We start from the raw sequence: 7,067 nt of genomic DNA, 5'->3' as shown, positions 1-7,067 counted from the left end.
GCCACCGCCTCCCCCCCCCCCCCCCCACTGAAAATAGTCTCAACTGTGATTTTTATATATGAATGGGTGGTGCTATTTACATATGAAAAAGCTGTGACTCATTCTCCCAAAAAGATTTCAGTGCGTCACTAGAGTGTTCGGGTTTCGATGGAAGAAAAGGTGGCAACCCTACTCTGGTAGTCCAAATGGAGTTACTCAAGGCATGTGGGATGGTGTGATGTGTATGGGAGAATCTACAGGCTAGGGTATGAAATGTATAGAGAGAAGAGAGGGAGTGCGGACAATGGAGGGGTAATGAGGTCAGGTCATAAGTTTGGAAGGGATGAGCAACAGATGGTAGTGTTGAAGATGGTGCTAGAGGTGCAGAAGGGGATAGGAAAGGACAAGGTTTGGGGGGTGGTGACGTATAGAACGGTAAGGGGTAGAAGGCAATAGCAGTATGAGGGAGTAGGAAGGGAACAGATATGGCATGGGGGAGTTGAGAAGGGCTTCAGGGGGAAGGACGTAGGCATCTTGGTATCTTGTACTACCTAATCAACTATAGAACCTTGCAGGGGTTTTTAGTTCTTTGGTAGGTGCATGACCATGGTAGGACATGTAGATCTGAGGTTGCAGCTTCTGAGGCGCCACAAGCTCCAGAAAGCCCAAGTCATCCACACGCTGGAGTTCCCTATCAGCTACGAGTCTGTAGATTGTCCAATTTTGGCAATGGCGTGCCCCAACTGCATGAGGAGCTACATGTCATAGCAAGTCCATCTCAAGCAGCCACTTGAAATACTAGAACGTGTGGTTCCTCAAGAGCTGTAGGAGCCTCTTATGACATATAATCCCCTAAACCTGCGGAACCTCCCTTCTGTAAATGCGAATTCTCGTATAGTTTTCCAGGTGCAGTGTTTGCCCAATTTGCATCCAATGCTTTAGCTAGAGAACATTTCCAGCTCAATCAGCTTCTGGCAAACACTGCAAGCCAAGCTTATTGTTCCCCAATAATTGCAGGACCATACTAGGATATAAATGCACAATGTGTATCCTGCAGTGGCCAAGCAATCAACATTTTCATGAAGCCAAACATAAAGCTGAACTCCAAATAAACAGCTAAATATACGGATGAAATGTATATAGTGGAGCTGCTTCATCGGTCAAAGAATTTGTATTTCTGTTCATCCATTTCTGAGATTTACATAGCTCTGCAACTGTGCACAACCTTGTCTTGTAGGGCAGAAGACCTGATTTTTCTCTACTGCAGTTTAGTAACACTTACAGGTCTTGTCCCTCCCCCAGCCTGTGATTGGACAGTCAAAGCACATCGCTCTTTCACTCTACTCTCTCACGCTATGAGCATGCTGCATGTTAGAACATAAGCAATGCAGCACCACTGACTGATTCCTCTCCTAGTCTGAGGACTGCAAGCGACTGATACCAACCCAAATTTAAATATTGGCATTGCTTGTATTTAAACATGTATGAATACAGAGCTCCATTCATTTGTGTTATTGACATCTGACTGGAATTCAGCTTCAACTGGCGGCTGGGACTTATAGTGCTTTGTGGTCAGTCATGTTATAGCCAGGTTGGCCAGTGCCAGAGGGGGAGCAGGGAACAAAACATATATGTAAAGCCTATGGCGTGTTTAAGAAAGCGTCAAACACACAAATGGGCCAACTTGTCATAACAATAATCACCATATTGATGAGCGAACCACACTCCGCATCCCAGGGTGCACGTCTGCCAGAGAGGTGTTTACACATACAAGTAGCGGGAATAAATTTCAACGCACAGCCGCACCATCTCCAAGCCATCCGCCCACACAGCTCAAAAAATTGTATATGAGTTTGTACTCCAAGAGGGAAAGTGTTTCACCTTTCCTTGATATTGTCTTATGATTCGGTCCATCCTGGGCACAGCTCTTAGCCGAGGAGAGGGGCAGGCGCTGGCTCAGACTCGAAATGATTGCGCCAGGCTCTCCTAATAAAGATTGTGATTGTGTGCGAGAAATGAGAGCTTCAATAGAAAGCCGGGAGAGCTGGAAGATTCTACAGTGCGGGAGAAAATGAGGAAACGCGTCTACAGGATGTGGAAATGCATGAATGAGAAAAAAAAAAAAAAACTAACTGCAAGAGCTTGCAATCTAAAGCGGATGAAAGAAATGTGAATGACTGCCAGAGCAAACCATTGAAAGGACATGGATAGGGAATGAGAGGAAGTGTGGGGGAGAGAGAAAGAGAGATGGAAGAAAGACATAGAGGAGGAGAGAGGGAGAGAGAAGAAGAGTGGGGGAGAGCCATCGAGGAGAAAAGAAGGGGAGAAACATAGAGGAGGAGAGAGGGGAAGAGTCATTAAGGAGAAAAGAGGGAGAGAAACATAGAGGAGGAGAGAGAGGGAGAGAGACATAAAGGAGGAGGGGGAGAGAGACATAGAGGAGAAGAGAGGGGGAGAAAGACATAGAGAAGAAAAGAGGGAGAGAGACATAGAGGGCAAGAGAGTGGGAGAGAGATATGGGGGAAGAGAGGGGGAGAGAGATAAGGGGGAAGAGAGGGGAAGAGAGATAAAGGAGAAGAGAGGGAGAGAAACACAGAGGAGAAGAAAGTGAGAGAAACAGAGGAGGAGAGAGACAGACAGAGGAGAAGAGAGGAGGAGAGACATAGAGGAGAAGAGAGGGGGAGAGAGCCATTGAGGAGGAGAGTGAGAGAGAGAGAGAGAGACATCAAGGAGGAGAGAGTGAGATAAACATAGAGGAGTAGAGAGGGGGAGAGATAGAAGAGAAGAGAGGGGGAGAGAGCCATTGAGGAGAAGAGAGGAAGAGAGACATAGAGGAGGAGAGGGAGAGAGACATAGAGGAGGAGAGGGAGAGAGACATAGAGGAGGAGAGGGAGAGAGACATAGAGGAGAAGAGAGTGAGAGAGACAGAAAGGAAGAGAGACATAGAGGAGGAGAGAGGGAGAGAGACAGAGGAGAAGAGAGGGAGAGAGACAGAAAGGAAGAGAGACATAGAGGAGGAGAGAGGGAGAGAGACAAAGGAGAAGAGAGGGAGAGAGACAGAGGAGAAGAGAGGGAGAGAGACATAGAGGAGGAGAGGGATAGAGAGACATAGAGGAGAAGAGAGAGAGAGACAGAGGAGGAGGAGAGAGGAGAGGGAGAGAGAGACATAGAGGAGGAGAGAGGAAGAGAGACATAGAGGAGAAGAGAGGGAGAGAGGAGAGGGAGAGAGAGACATAGAGGAGGAGAGAGGAGAAGAGGGAGAGAGAGACATAGAGGAGGAGAGAGGGAGAGAGACATAGAGGCGAAGAGAGGGAGAGAGGAGAGGGAGAGAGAGACATAGAGGAGGAGAGAGGAGATGGAGAGAGAGACATAGAGGAGGAGAGAGGAAGAGAGACATAGAGGCGAAGAGAGGGAGAGAGGAGAGGGAGAGAGAGACATAGAGGAGAAGAGAGAAAGAGACAGAGGAGGAGGAGAGAGGAGAGGGAGAGAGAGACATAGAGGAGAAGAGAGAAAGAGACAGAGGAGGAGGAGAGAGGAGAGGGAGAGAGAGACATAGAGGAGAAGAGAGAAAGAGACAGAGGAGGAGGAGAGAGGAGAGGGAGAGAGAGACATAGAGGAGAAGAGAGAAAGAGACAGAGGAGGAGGAGAGAGGAGAGGGAGAGAGAGACATAGAGGAGAAGAGAGAAAGAGACAGAGGAGGAGGAGAGAGGAGAGGGAGAGAGAGACATAGAGGAGAAGAGAGAAAGAGACAGAGGAGGAGGAGAGAGGAGAGGGAGAGAGAGACATAGAGGAGAAGAGAGAAAGAGACAGAGGAGGAGGAGAGAGGAGAGGGAGAGAGAGACATAGAGGAGAAGAGAGAAAGAGACAGAGGAGGAGGAGAGAGGAGAGGGAGAGAGAGACATAGAGGAGAAGAGAGAAAGAGACAGAGGAGGAGGAGAGAGGAGAGGGAGAGAGAGACATAGAGGAGAAGAGAGAAAGAGACAGAGGAGGAGGAGAGAGGAGAGGGAGAGAGAGACATAGAGGAGAAGAGAGAAAGAGACAGAGGAGGAGGAGAGAGGAGAGGGAGAGAGAGACATAGAGGAGAAGAGAGAAAGAGACAGAGGAGGAGGAGAGAGGAGAGGGAGAGAGAGACATAGAGGAGAAGAGAGAAAGAGACAGAGGAGGAGGAGAGAGGAGAGGGAGAGAGAGACATAGAGGAGAAGAGAGAAAGAGACAGAGGAGGAGGAGAGAGGAGAGGGAGAGAGAGACATAGAGGAGAAGAGAGAAAGAGACAGAGGAGGAGGAGAGAGGAGAGGGAGAGAGAGACATAGAGGAGAAGAGAGAAAGAGACAGAGGAGGAGGAGAGAGGAGAGGGAGAGAGAGACATAGAGGAGAAGAGAGAAAGAGACAGAGGAGGAGGAGAGAGGAGAGGGAGAGAGAGACATAGAGGAGAAGAGAGAAAGAGACAGAGGAGGAGGAGAGAGGAGAGGGAGAGAGAGACATAGAGGAGAAGAGAGAAAGAGACAGAGGAGGAGGAGAGAGGAGAGGGAGAGAGAGACATAGAGGAGAAGAGAGAAAGAGACAGAGGAGGAGGAGAGAGGAGAGGGAGAGAGAGACATAGAGGAGAAGAGAGAAAGAGACAGAGGAGGAGGAGAGAGGAGAGGGAGAGAGAGACATAGAGGAGAAGAGAGAAAGAGACAGAGGAGGAGGAGAGAGGAGAGGGAGAGAGAGACATAGAGGAGAAGAGAGAAAGAGACAGAGGAGGAGGAGAGAGGAGAGGGAGAGAGAGACATAGAGGAGAAGAGAGAAAGAGACAGAGGAGGAGGAGAGAGGAGAGGGAGAGAGAGACATAGAGGAGAAGAGAGAAAGAGACAGAGGAGGAGGAGAGAGGAGAGGGAGAGAGAGACATAGAGGAGAAGAGAGAAAGAGACAGAGGAGGAGGAGAGAGGAGAGGGAGAGAGAGACATAGAGGAGAAGAGAGAAAGAGACAGAGGAGGAGGAGAGAGGAGAGGGAGAGAGAGACATAGAGGAGAAGAGAGAAAGAGACAGAGGAGGAGGAGAGAGGAGAGGGAGAGAGAGACATAGAGGAGAAGAGAGAAAGAGACAGAGGAGGAGGAGAGAGGAGAGGGAGAGAGAGACATAGAGGAGAAGAGAGAAAGAGACAGAGGAGGAGGAGAGAGGAGAGGGAGAGAGAGACATAGAGGAGAAGAGAGAAAGAGACAGAGGAGGAGGAGAGAGGAGAGGGAGAGAGAGACATAGAGGAGAAGAGAGAAAGAGACAGAGGAGGAGGAGAGAGGAGAGGGAGAGAGAGACATAGAGGAGAAGAGAGAAAGAGACAGAGGAGGAGGAGAGAGGAGAGGGAGAGAGAGACATAGAGGAGAAGAGAGAAAGAGACAGAGGAGGAGGAGAGAGGAGAGGGAGAGAGAGACATAGAGGAGGACAGAGGGAGAGAGAGACATAGAGGAGGAGGAGGAGAGAGAGAGAGGGAGGGAGAGAGAGACATAGAGGAGGAGAGGGAGAGAGAGAAGAGGGAGAGAGAGACATAGAGGAGGAGAGGGAGAGAGAGAAGAGAGGGAGAGAGACATAGAGAAGAGAGGGAGAGATACATAGAGGAGAAGAGAGGGAGAGAGACATAGAGGAGGACCGAGGGAGAGAGAGACATAGAGGAGAAGAGGGAGAGAGACATAGAGGAGGAGAGAGAGAGATAGAGGAGGAGAGGGGGAGAGAGACATAGAGGAGAAGAGAGGGGGGAGAGAGAGAGAGAGAGAGAGACAGAGGAGGAGAGGGAGAGAGAGACATAGAGGAGGAGAGAGAGACATAGAGAAGAAGAGAGGGAGAGAGACATAGAGAAGAAGAGAGGGAGAGAGACATAGAGAAGAAGAGAGGGAGAGAGACATAGAGGAGGAGAGAGGGAGAGAGACATAGAGGAGGAGAGAGAGAGAGAGAGAGAGAGAGAGAGAGAGAGACATAGAGAAGAAGAGAGGGAGAGAGAAGCAGAGGAGAAGAGAGGGCTAGAGACATAGAGGAGGAGAGAGGGAGAGACATAGAGGAGGAGAGGGAGAGAGAGACATAGAGAAGAAGAGAGGGAGAGAGACATAGAGGAGAAGAGAGGAAGAGAGACATAGAGGAGGAGAGAGGGAGAGAGACATAGAGGAGGAGAGAGGGAGAGAGACACAGAGGAGAAGAGAGGGAGATAGAAGAGGAGAGAGGGATGGAGGAGAAAGAGGGGAAAAGGAAAGAGATAGGAGGGAGAGCGATATTGATGAAATAAAGCACAGAAAGGGAGAGATAGAGGGGGATAGAGACACACAGGAAAGATAGATACATATAGAAAGGAGAGAGATACATATGTGTATATATAGAGAAAGATGAAAGATACACATAGAAAGAAATTAGGGCAAGGGATACAGAGAGAAAGGAGAGGGAGAGAGAGTGGAAAGGAGAGATGGAGGAGAAATAGAGTGAGAGAGAAAAGGTAAGAAGGGACAGATTGAGAAGTGAATAAGAAACAAATTAAGAGGTGAGGAAAAAAGATGAGAAGGGAGGGAGAGAGAGGGAAAGAGACAAAAAAGGGGGGGGGGGGAATAAATAGAGGGGGGGGAAGGGCGGTTGAAATAAAGTAGAGGAAAAATGAGGGGTAAAAAAAAGGAGGGGGGTTGAGGTACAGAGGAAGGATGGTGTGCAACAGTGCAAGAGAGAAAGAGAGCTGCACAAACAGGATGAAAAGAGCGATATAGAGAAAGGAAAAAGCGAGGGGAGAGAGAGAGACACGAGAGGGATATGAAGAGGGGCAGAGATAGAAAAAGAGGACAGACAGGTAATATAGAACAAGCAAGAAAGGGAGAATGAACAGGCAGAGAGAAGATTTGTGATTCTGCCCGTGGTATGACAGAGATGGATCAGAATGTTCATTAGGAGTGAGGAAGCCTGGGGAACATATTTCAAACTTCATATTAACATGTATATTAATTAGTCCATTCACTCTCTCCCGGCAAGAAGATGTTCAAGGGATTATTTTGGAACTGACAGGCCACCACTGTATTCCAGGAATAACACAGAATAATCATGTGTAATACAATATATGTATGCATGAGATATATATATATATA

The sequence above is a fragment of the Nanorana parkeri genome, unplaced genomic scaffold (assembly GCF_000935625.1).
Source record: "Nanorana parkeri isolate BGI_ZX_2015 unplaced genomic scaffold, ASM93562v1 scaffold6, whole genome shotgun sequence".
NCBI classification, from domain to species: domain Eukaryota; kingdom Metazoa; phylum Chordata; class Amphibia; order Anura; family Dicroglossidae; genus Nanorana; species Nanorana parkeri.
The sequence above is the reverse complement of the archived record's forward strand: the minus strand, read 5'-3'. Positions refer to the sequence as shown.